The sequence below is a fragment of the Thermobia domestica genome, unplaced genomic scaffold (genome assembly GCF_964235325.1).
Source record: "Thermobia domestica unplaced genomic scaffold, izTheDome1.hap1.1 HAP1_SCAFFOLD_1723, whole genome shotgun sequence".
Taxonomy (NCBI): domain Eukaryota; kingdom Metazoa; phylum Arthropoda; class Insecta; order Zygentoma; family Lepismatidae; genus Thermobia; species Thermobia domestica.
Window position 1 is genome coordinate 16,001 of NW_027657433.1, and position 12,555 is coordinate 28,555.

The window sequence follows — 12,555 nt, forward strand, 5'->3', positions numbered from 1 at the left end:
TATGAGGGCCACAAACCCCTTTATAGAGGAGATTTACGATTGAAATGAATTGTTTTCGATATACAGACTCATCAAAAGTGTCTGAGATAGTTGCTTAGTGTCATTCGAAATTCTCGCTGCTATTCGATTAATTAGTATGTGTAGTCGTCGATCGTAATTGAAGCCCATAGGAAGTCACACTATCTTTAGAATACTCCAAACAGCGATGTGCTTAGTTCCCACTACATTATTAATTATAAGATCATTACCTTTTGTATTGTCGCTAGCTACATTTTTTTGATATTTGCGTACATCGGGCTCATATTACCCAGAGGACAGGACAGTCGAGCCCAGATTCTCAGCAATGGAAGAAAACCTCATACCACATATTCTCATGTACTTCATGCTAGACAAAGGAATTTCCAACATTCTTAAAGCACTCATGTTTCTCTCTTGCGTTGGCTTGGCTGAAATTACTCTGTTCAATATGTTCTCGACATTTATTATTGTTCATTACTATGCCCCAATGACATCATGAACAGAGCGGATCAAAAAACTTTCCTAAATTTCTTTTGCAACATAGTAATGACATTAAATGCACACTTAAGTACGATTTATTCTTTGCAAGGTCGATATTCATATTTGTGTGATATGTGTTATATGTATATGGTTTGTAATACGCAACTACTCTTATTCTCTGATCTCAGAACTCATTTGCTACTGTGCCCAACGAGCGAGCCTAGGTTTCTTGTAACTACTGCCTTTCTTTAGTAAATAATGTGAAGTATACAATGCATTAACCTACATCTCATATTTGTATTACTCTTTATTTTACTAACCCGCTACGAAGTGTCATTAATTTACATGTAAATCACAATAGACACTACCGCAAAAGAAAAAAATCGAACCCAAGACCACGTAAACAAGATAAAGGACAAGATTCAGGTTTCTAACGCATTATTCGCCCCTCACAGCACAGTATAGAAGTTGTATAAGCCTCTATACGTACATCCTACTGTCAGAACAGAAATTCCGACTTGCGTTTCGCATCTCTCATGCTCGCTACTTCCAACAAATCGCCAATTTCCAACCAGAACCCCTTCTCCAGCATTAATACTGCTACATATGAATACGTATACATGAACGTACATAATGTAAAAAAAAACGTATGATTTTCTCAAATTAATCTCTCTACGTCTGTAATTTTGTGTGCATCAAAAGGCTTTAATGTAGTTACACGAATTCTTATAATCTAACAGAAAATCGCACAAAGTAAATCTTTCCCTTTATATAAATTTGTTGGCTCTGAAAAGAGCCGTTTATGCCAATTTTATATCCAAAATAGGAGGAACCCCAACTTAACCTCCGAAACCGTACAGGGTTCTTCCTTGCCTCTTCAAGGCATACACAACATCCATAGCTGTCACTGTCTTCCTCTTGGCGTGTTCTGTGTATGTAACAGCATCTCTGATTACGTTCTCCAGGAATACTTTCAATACTCCTCGGGTCTCTTCATAAATGAGACCAGAGATACGCTTCACACCACCACGGCGAGCAAGACGCCTAATAGCGGGTTTGGTGATACCCTGGATGTTGTCACGAAGAACTTTACGGTGGCGCTTGGCACCTCCTTTGCCAAGACCCTTGCCTCCTTTTCCACGTCCTGTCATTTCGATATGTTACTGCTTCGCTCACCACACACGAGAAATACAAGCCCAAGCAGCCCAAGACTCGTGGTTTTGTTCCTTCGATCATGCAGGGAAAGCACGGAGGAAAAACACAAAACGTGTCTAAGCCAATGAGAACTGTCCTTTTCGACTGACTTTATCCAATGAGAAATAGCTTGATTTAACGGTTTTGCTCTTTATATAACTTGACTTCATTCAGCGCGCAATTATTTGAAACAAGTCGTGACAGTTGCAATGGCACGTACCAAGCAGACAGCTAGGAAATCTACTGGAGGCAAAGCTCCTCGAAAGCAGCTTGCCACCAAAGCTGCAAGAAAGAGTGCTCCAGCTACCGGTGGAGTGAAAAAGCCCCATCGTTACAGGCCTGGTACTGTGGCTCTCCGAGAAATTCGTCGTTACCAGAAGAGCACTGAATTGCTCATCCGCAAGCTGCCCTTCCAACGACTCGTCCGAGAAATTGCACAAGATTTCAAGACAGATCTTCGCTTCCAAAGCTCAGCTGTCATGGCTTTACAGGAGGCAAGTGAAGCTTACCTTGTAGGGCTTTTCGAAGACACCAACTTGTGTGCTATTCACGCAAAGAGAGTCACAATCATGCCTAAGGACATTCAGCTTGCTCGCCGCATCCGTGGGGAACGTGCTTAAGTTTGAAGTTCTGGCACTGAGTTCAAAAACGGTCCTTTTTAGGACCAATACACTACTTAGAGATGCTGTTATCCTAACAAGGATCTTGTCCATACTTGTTATCTTTTTTTTTTAAATTCTCACGCCGTATGTTGCATAGTTAATACATCTACCTTCGTTTTCCTCTCGTTTCGTATATCATCCTATCTTTCAAGTATATTCTTTAGTTTTCCCCTATGTTTACCGATTGATTATCTTCGTTTTATGTGGTCAAGGATTCGATTTTGCCATATGTTGCATAAGTTAACTTCGATTCAACCACTGTTTGCCCTTCTCAACGTTATTAATCTCATAGAACTCGCAGGCGAAATATGTACTTCTTCCAAGGTAGCAAAAGTAATATTTTCTCAGAGGTCGCTGCTGTTGAATGCAAACGTTAAACTAAACTTTCTTTAAGTGTCTGTTTGTACTTAACATCAGTTCAATTGTACACCTACATTTCTGCTGGTGTTACTATTTTTCTTTATAGCAATATTACGAATTATAAGACGGTATCCGTGGTTATTAGCGTGTTCCCTTTTCCTAACACTTTCTCATTACACCAGTATTTCCATCATTCATTAGGCGTAATCACCCGTCTCCTTTATCATAAAAATCATAATAGTACGACGTTAAATTGAAACAGTCTACTTCACTTTCACGAGTTGTAATAAGTTCGAACATTTCTTTCACCCCAGCCTTGAAAAGAGTTGATTTTAGTTTAGTGTCCCTTTCAGCAGCAAGGCTGTTTCAAACGTGGACCTACTTATTAACGTGCAATGCGAAACATTTGAGCTCCCACCGAGAATCGAACCCAGTCAGCCTGCAAAAGTTTTTCTAACAAATGCATTAAGTGCGTTTTCTGTACTGTTTCGCTACTTGAAGATAGGAACAAGGAAAAAGTAAGTGATCACAAATTGACATTACGTAATGTGTTCCCCATTTTTTTTCGAGTACACCATTCTTGACACCCGTGAAAGCTTTCTTTCCCCACCCTCAATTCCCCTCTGTTATAAAGCACTTACATCAAGAAGTGCTTCGGTTAAAAAGAAAACTCAAAGTCCCTTGCGTGTATACTATACATTGCTATGAATGAACATGTGATAATGATAGGAAAAGCACAATTTTACTCTTCTCAAAGTATTTGATGGCTCTAAAAAGAGCCGTTTTAAAATGTCAGATGATTTACTGACACATTTACTTCTTCTTTGGTGCAGCCTTCTTAGCACTTTTCGGTTTTGCTGTAGCCTTCTTTGGCTTCGGGGCCTTTGGCTTCTTGGGAGTTTTTGCCTTCTTCACTTTAGATGGTGATTTCTTAGGTTTGGGAGCAGCAGCCTTTTTCTTTTCACCAGTCTTCTTGGGACGTTTAGCTGCTGGCTTTTTCGCAGGCTTCTTCTCCTTTGATGCTGATCGTTTCGCCTTGGTTGAAGATCCACCTTCAGGCTTCTCCTTCAGCGATGAAGCACTAAGCTTAAACGATCCAGATGCACCTTTTCCCTTGGTCTGAACCAAAGACCCAGAAGCAACTGCACTTCTCAAGTATTTCTTGATAAATGGAGCAAGCTTCTCGGCATCCACTTTGTAGTTCTGAGAGATGTATTTCTTAATAGCTTGCAGTGAACTTCCTCCCCTTTCCTTCAAATTCTTGATGGCGTTGTTCACCATTTCTGATGTTCTTGGATGAGAAGGTGTTGTTTTTGGTTTCTTAGGCTTTGCAGACTTCTTAGGAGAAGCCTGTGCCGGGGCTGCAGGTGCTGATGCCGTATCTGCCATTGCTTTCTGCAATAAACTCAACGATACTGAAGAATGAAATTTTCGCTGGCAGGCAGCGTTGAGTTTGGTTACGGAGCGCGGACCGGATAGAAAGCACTTGCTGAGGCGGGCTGAGGTAAACAGAAGTTCGTAGTTGCCACAACGATAAGTGTGTTTCCTTCTATTTTGATAAACGATTTTTTTCAGGTATTCAATGAATGCACCAGATCCTATTCTTCCTTACTGGCTAGAAGAAACTTTATTCCACATAACTCAAAAGGCATTTGTTTTTATTCGCTTTTCTATTTTATGTTTCAGTCATTGCTAAGTCGGTCACACTACTTTTTCACCCTCCTTGTGCTTATAATTTTCATAATTTAACATGGAAATACTTATCAATAAATAATTATATTACCATGGTAATTAACTTCAATCCTTCCTGTGATTATACGCAAAGTACCATCTTCGTACTGCTTACTATAGTTCAATGAAGGGAATCTATAAAGTAACGCGTGTCGCACACATCTGCCTTGCAAACTCCCTGGCCTACTTCCAATGTATAGACTTTTATTTCAAATCCTGATTTAATTTCATAATTTTCTGTAGATTTTAACATTTTATTACCCAGCTTCTTAATACGAATGACAATCAAGCCTAAATATTTATTCCCTTTAACTTTATTTTTCTTTTTTATTTTGTGCCTTGTTTCATATTTGTTCTTACGTTAGCAATTAACGCACTTACCGTAGTTATGTATGAACAGGTTGTTTCTATATTTATTTTATTCCAAATAAATTAAATATATATACGGATTATTTTATGGTAGTTGATATTTTCTGTTGTTTCCTACGTGAATTGAGGAAACGCACGGACTTTCGCCTAATTCTTGTGCTACTTTCATATGTCTGTATCTGTCGAATGCTGTCGATCTGTCGAAATGTGTATTACTATCTGTCGATTCATCGAGTGAACTGAATTCGTTAACCATTTCACCAGGCGCGCATGCATTTTTTTTTTCTTCTAAGGGATCCAAGCTTCGGGGGGCAAGGTTCCAATACTACAAGCCACTATGTCTATATACTATTATTCTGCATTCGAAAACACGATAAATATTCCACTTACTTTTTCACAAAAACATGATACAGACAGAGTACAGATGAAGTGTAAGATCAGATTTATATTGATGATACATCAATATTTTCCCTGTTAATAACTACATTTAATGAGAAAGTCTGCAAATGTATGTTCACTTAGGAACTTTTGCGAGGAGTCCGCACCCGGTGGACACCCCGTGAGTACGCCTCTGCACTTGACTATACTTCGAATTATACTGCAAACAGTTGTATTTTAGTTTCCCCGTTTAGTTCATCGATATCATTAACACAAAGAAAATAGATGTTATAGATGCGTATTCTCAGTTCTCGCTTTATATCCGGACGTCTGCAAAAATCTACTCCTTTTCTTTCTTTCACGCATCCACCAAACTAACAATGATTTGTATTATAATATTTGCGCATAAAATGTATATCTCATACCTTCCATGTTCTCAAGTATTCATAGACAAAAACGGTTACTTTCTGCGAACAAATTGTCCAAACACAGTGCAAATGTCATCTATAGATTGTCCTGGTTCCGTCTGCGTGTACATAACAATGCGTCATAATCATACATTGCACATTAAGGATATCAATTAATCTTCCCAAATTCCTAGATATGCCTGGCAAAAGTTCCGCGTGTTGTAAGGATATTACATTTGTACTACCGACAAGGTGGTATCTTCCAACATTGAAGTTCAATAAACCCCAAATGTGTCGGATATAGTATTTGATTTCTTGTCTCATTGTTTGCGTCAGAGATGTCTTCTCAAGTTAGGATTTACGATACATACAGGATGAGTTGTATATATTGTTGCTGCCAGCTCTATATTAATCCCATATTTGTAAACGAATAAAAACAGTATTCTAATTATAACAATGTGCTCACAATTAATTTTATTCTTAATTGTTATACGTATTGTTGATTAAAAATGAAAATGTTGCTAAGTGAATTTTATTAATATTTTCTGTTGCGTGATATAGGAAGTGAGTGAAATATTGGAGGAATATAGTGTGCGTAGCAGATGATGTGCAGTGGCTTTGGATCGCCTGTGATAAGGTAAGGCATTTGCTATTTTAATTAACACATTTTATATACTGTAATCCTAATTATTTTTATGTGAATGTGCTTACTACTTGTGTATTCAGTGGGACCGATGTTTTAATATGTATGGTCAAGCAGTGTCGAGCCTGGTCAGTGTGTGGATAGGTGACCATTTTTTGTAAATCGATAACATTTAACTTTGTAAACACGGATGAAGTAGAAGTATATTTATTTTATTTTTTACCTCAAATATGTAGGACACTTCTCCTTTGTACATCAATTATTATTATTAGTTCAACTTGTTTACAAGTTAAATGAAAAGAATAGTCGTTATCGTGTGATGATTGTGCTCATTAGGCTAAAGAAGACTCGTGATAAGAAAGAAAAGAAGAACGGTGCTCAAGTTTCGTCACAGCATATTCTCAAAAATTTACAGGCAAAATTCAGTGTTCTGCATGAAAAGGCATATTTGTACGAAAAAAAAAAAAATTCTGCAGACGACAGAATTAAATAAAGTAATACACATGTATTTTAGAGTTACTGGTGTAAAATCATTACAAGTGCTTTGCCAGGTGGCCAATAAAAAGCACGAATACTATTTAAGGGAGCCAAAACAGGAGAAAGCTGGGGGCCTGAGCGATAGCAAGAATGTGCGTCCAAAGTGAACAGGAGCGAAGGCGACGCGGGTATACGTATAAGCAAGGGTAGTGGAAACCAGTTAGTTTTCGAGTTTCAATAGCACTTGTCATGCATCCATACTAGTAGCGCCCCGCTTGTAAACATTAAGTACACTATGCAAGAATACACCGCCGGTGGAAAATAGTACCTAATACAGTTATCTTTCATATATACTGACTTATTTTACAGTAGTAACCCAACACTAGTAAACGTAAAATAAAAGTGTATAACTTTATATTTAATTCTATCGCCTGGCTTAGTTTTTCACCTGTAAGATGTACTTATTTAGAGCAAGTTTCTTAACTAGCAAATTAAACCGAGAACCACAGCAACCATATATATATTCTTATGATGTACTTTTCTTTGAGTGGTGTTCTCTGTCTATTCAATAACATTTTCTCAGTTTAATGCTAGCAAAAAACAAAACAAAATCAAAGTGTTTCTATATAAATTTAGTTCACCGTGTTGTAATATCACATGGAATTGAAAAACGAATAGTCGAACCTCTGCTATCTCGATCAAACTTCTCAGGATGATATACTGACTTACCGCAGAAGTTCGACTGAATACGTTTCTCAGTTCCATGGGAGAACCTGGAGAAGCAAAAGCCTGCGCAACGGAAAATACTAAATAAACTTGTAGAGCAGGTCAAGATGTATCATCATGCCAAGTTTCATTCAGATCAGAGAAGTTTGGCTGCAGCCATTTTCATTACAAAGCACAAAATGGATGGTCCCTAACCTCGAGAATCTTCACAATTGTCGACGAGTTGAACTGCACTCATCTGATCAAAATCAAACTTAAAATGGCAGTTCACTTTCAACTGTTAAATAATATGATATGCAGGCTTCTGCTTTCCTAGTTACAGTCTATCCACTGTGGTATGCATATTAGTAGAAATGTGAGAGTGCATATTTATTAAAGATTTGCTTCAAAAAGCGATGAAAGACATAGGCATTCCCGCGGGCGGTGATAACAAGATGCCGGAAAACGAACAAGCAGAAAGAATATGGGCTGAAGAAGTGTAAACGACGACGCGGCGGCCCGTAAAGGTGTTGCCGTCCTATTAAATGAATAATATCAAAAGAAAGAAAAAAAAAGTAAAAAATTTCGCGCTCGTAATCAAGACAGAAAGCAACTAAAGGAAATCTTTGTTTTACGTCCCACGTTATGCCGCTTAGGCTAAAAGAGGCGCTGATTATGAGAAATGATTGAAATGGTGGTGGAATGAAGAAAGTGGGAGGAAACGGGAGAACCCCGCGGTAACCCACCGCACATAGTTTTTGTCCACCATAAAGTTAACTTGGCGGGGGCTCAAGACAGAAAGACGGTTGGAAAAACAAATAAACGATGTTCCATCCCGTAAAAATGTTGGCGACCTATGAAATCAATATTTTTTCTTAAAGAAAAAAAAAAGAATTAAAAAGAGAAAAAAAGGTCAAAATTTCGCGCTCGCTTCGCTCGCGATCAGCAGAGAAAAGAGGACGTGACGCACCCCTAAAAGTGTTGGCGACCGATTGAATAAATATTGTGGGTAAAAAAAAAAAAAAAAAAGTCAAAAATTTCGCGCTCGCTTCGCTCGCGATCAGCACAGAAAGAAGGACGTGACGCGCCCCTAAAGGTGTTGGCAACCGATTCAATACATATTGTCGGTAAAAAAAAAAAAAAAAAAAAACGCTCGCTTCGCTCGCGATCGACATGAAAAAGGCAACGACGTGACGCCCCGTAAAATTGTCGGCGACCTATTCAATCAATATATTCGGTTGAAAAACAAAGTCAAAAGTTTCCCAATCGCTTCCCTGCCGATCGACATAAAAAAAAAGGCAACCCCTTCACCTCTCCTTATGCATTCATCAGTAAACATACAACCATAGATCACAATACCACTCACATCACCTATCAGTTCTCCACGTCCATCAAGATCCAATCATCGCCCTGGCCCTTTATGATGATACACAACATTACATGTTATTGTGTGCATTGCCCCGCGTTACAATACATGACCAAAAAAAAAAGAGAAAAAGAGCTGCACTGCCTTCAGTGTAGACATGTTCGTATTCGTAGAAAATGATTTTAGGTACACGATAGTACAGTAATCTATCTTCACATGCTTCAGATGTGAACGATACCTACACATGAAGAGGGCTCCCGAGGTTTCCTTTTCCAATAGGATGGAGCTCCACCACACTTGCAGAATGACGAGAAGTTATGTTAATAAATATATCCCAGAGTGTTTCGTAACTCGCCCTTGGTCCTAATGATGAAGCGTTCTTCAGATGGCCCCGATGTCTCCACACATGATACTATGCGACTTCTTTTCACGAGGCTCTCAAAGATCACGTTTGTGTCCTAACATTCTCTGCAGATATGACACAGCTGCGATAGCGGATCACAGAAGCCTTTCCTCTCCTTACAAGAGACGTGTTCATTCGAGCATGGGAGTAATTCGACTATCGATCAAATATCTCCCGTGTCACGATAGTAGTCACTTTCAATTCTTCTAACGAAGGTAAGAAAAAATGCTATACAAACTTCCTTTCGGTATATAAAGGATTAGGGGCCCAGAGAATATTTTCTTTCAAGAGGATACATTCTTTTTCGAACACCCTGTATATAGATCCTCTAATTATAACTGCAAACAAAATGTTGATTTTGCAATTGCTTCCATGAGAGAAAATTCTGTGCACTTTCTTTCTGAAGGGCCGGGCCTAAACGTTTTCCTTAATCATTAAATTTAGTAGTTATCTACAATTACATAGTTTTCCATTGTTCTCAAAATAAAGATTTTTCTCTATGAATTGTTGAATGTTGCTAGGGATATTGAAGTAATTCTTTTTAGTGTTTTTTTCTTTACAATAATGTACTGAACGCCTGCATTAAGGAAGTTCGTGTGTCCATCTTGCAAAATGTTTCGTCTTTTTTCATGCCCACTAAGATAAATATTCATTTTGCTCTTTTCTCCGTATGCAAACCACATTTCTTAAAGGCAACATTTTCATACAAATGTAGTACTAAAAACTTCTAATTGGCAACATCTGGGCTGCGAAGAGGAAAAAGAAAGAAATCTCGTACGTATTCGCGCGCAATTCGGAATTAGCCAATGAAAAGCACAAAAGCGGCCACCATCTCTCTCTCTTTCTTATTAACGGTTTTGTACTTTCTGCAGTTCTATCAGTGCTGCTAACCTCTTACTATATCATTGAATATGTATGTTTATATATAATATATATATATATATATATATATATATATATATATATATATATATATATATATATATATATATATATATATATATATTTTACAAAAAATCATACTACTACGGAATAATATTAAATGCCTGTAAACCCTCATTTCTGTTTGCACTTTCTGTTACACTACCTTCCCCGAACTTCTTTCAAGTTATTAAGTGCAGAACGGGGAGTTATACATATTTACTTGCGCTTTCACAATATCTGCACATTGTGTAATAATAGGAGACGTATAAAATAAAACTATATACTAATACGTATATATATATATATATATATATATATATATATATATATATATATATATATATATATATATATATATATATATATACAGTACACATTCCACTATCCGAGGCTTTCCTTTTCTTTTCTTGCTGACGATAAATTACGCTCTTAGAAATGTTGTCTGAAAACAATAAGAATATGTGCAAAAAATACAATCAGAGGTAGAGGTCTTTAACAGGAACTAAGCAAGGGAGTTGAAAAATTTTTTATGCATGTAAAAAATATAGACATGAACCAACTTGTGAAATAAAAAGACCAGAAAACTACTCTTTCTAAATTATGTGTAAACTTTTTACCGAAAACGAAAGTTGCACGAAAGACTTTTTGTCCCTTTTTTGGCCTCCGGTGCTTGGGGTCCCTGGTTCAATCCCAGCTCGTGCCGTGTGAACTTTGTCGTGCATAAAGACCGTGCTCATGGGTTTTCTCGGGTTTCTCCCGTTTCCTCCCACTTTCTTCATTCAGTACTCATCATCACCGTCTCCTTTAGCGTAACCGGTATAAGTATGCGACGTAAATCTAAAGATTTCATTTCATTTCCCTTTTCTGCTCATACTGCTGATTATGCGCGATTATGCCAACATCCAACTCCGCGGATAATCGTGCGATTACTGTATATACAACTAATACAGATACGTAATTACATTATCAGTTACAGTATCGGTTTTTATTTACTAATTTGCCTCACTTTATTTGCATCCCTGCAGTAAATAATTCTTATCGATAATAGTTAAAATGTATATTACATTTTAGTGCTTCACGACTGAATGATCATCTGCCTTACGTTATCTCGCAGCTGAAGAGGATGCTACACTGAAAACTACCTTGCGTTATAAAGGGTAAGTGAAACATATCTTAAAAATATCTTTCATACATTTCATTGTGTACATTAAAGAATGTAAGTTTGCCTTTTTCCTGTAATCAATACTTAATAAAGGATTTATTTTTATTTATTTATATACAATTTCATACGTGGTTCGTGATAGTAAACTCGATAGGACATAGTGGCACTATGAACATCCGAATCACTCATCATTCGAACATTCAAATATTTATTCGAATATTAGTATATTCCAAGTAATGTTAACGACGTTAATATGCTTGCCTTTATAGTTAATAATGTCAATTCTTACTTAAAACATACTTCCTTAACAGGACATTGAAGAAAAGGTAGTTGCCAACGGCCATACCATGCTGAATATACCGGTTCTCGTCCGATCACCGAAGTCAAGCAGCATCGGGCCTGGTCAGTACTTGGATGGGTGACCGCCTGGGAACACCAGGTGCTGTTGGCATCTCTTTTTCAAATTTCATTATCCTTCAAGTACGAAAATACTAGAAACATTAATTTTATAGTACTTTCAAGAGATAATTTATCAACATTATTTCATAGCGATTAATCGATATTCTAAGCGTTATACCCACTATTTCTTACACTAACAGCCTGTTTATTTGCACGGCACATTAAAATAACCTGATTTCCGATCCGTGTGCACCTACTACTATACTTAACACGGAATGTATTACCACTTTTTAAAAGTAAATTATTATGACTAAGTGTAGATCTCCGGCGAGTAAATGCCTTTCGTATACAAGCACGACACATCTCCGCTATGTGCTTTACTTTTTTACTAACAGCATATAGAAATTGGATTTCAAGGTGTTTCTACATAACAGAATGAAGCAAATTTCGTGATTTAACTCTTTCGAATAATGTGTTGGTCCTGACAAGGACCGTTTGAAATGAAAAATCTTGAAGAAGATTTTTACTTAGAGCTTGTGTACTTGGTAACAGCCTTCGTACCCTCACTTACAGCGTGCTTGGCAAGTTCACCAGGCAAAAGAAGGCGCACAGCTGTTTGGATTTCCCGGCTGGTGATAGTTGACCGCTTATTGTAATGGGCCAAACGAGAAGCTTCAGCAGCAATACGCTCGAAGATGTCATTAACAAAGCTGTTCATGATACTCATAGCTTTGCTAGATATGCCAGTGTCAGGATGCACTTGCTTCAAAACTTTGTAGATGTAAATGGCATAGCTCTCCTTCCTCCTCCTCTTCTTCTTCTTATCTCCCTTGGAGATATTCTTTTGGGCTTTACCAGCCTTCTTTGCAGCCTTTCC

General features: G+C 37.6%; 1 non-coding gene across 1 annotated transcript; it reads left to right on the forward strand.

Annotated features, from left to right (window-relative positions):
• The first annotated feature begins 11,611 nt into the window (after positions 1-11,611).
• On the forward strand, positions 11,612-11,730 carry LOC145678023 (5S ribosomal RNA). Its single transcript, XR_014130167.1, has one exon. It is a non-coding gene; the product is annotated as a 5S ribosomal RNA (ribosomal RNA).
• Positions 11,731-12,555: the final 825 nt, after the last annotated feature.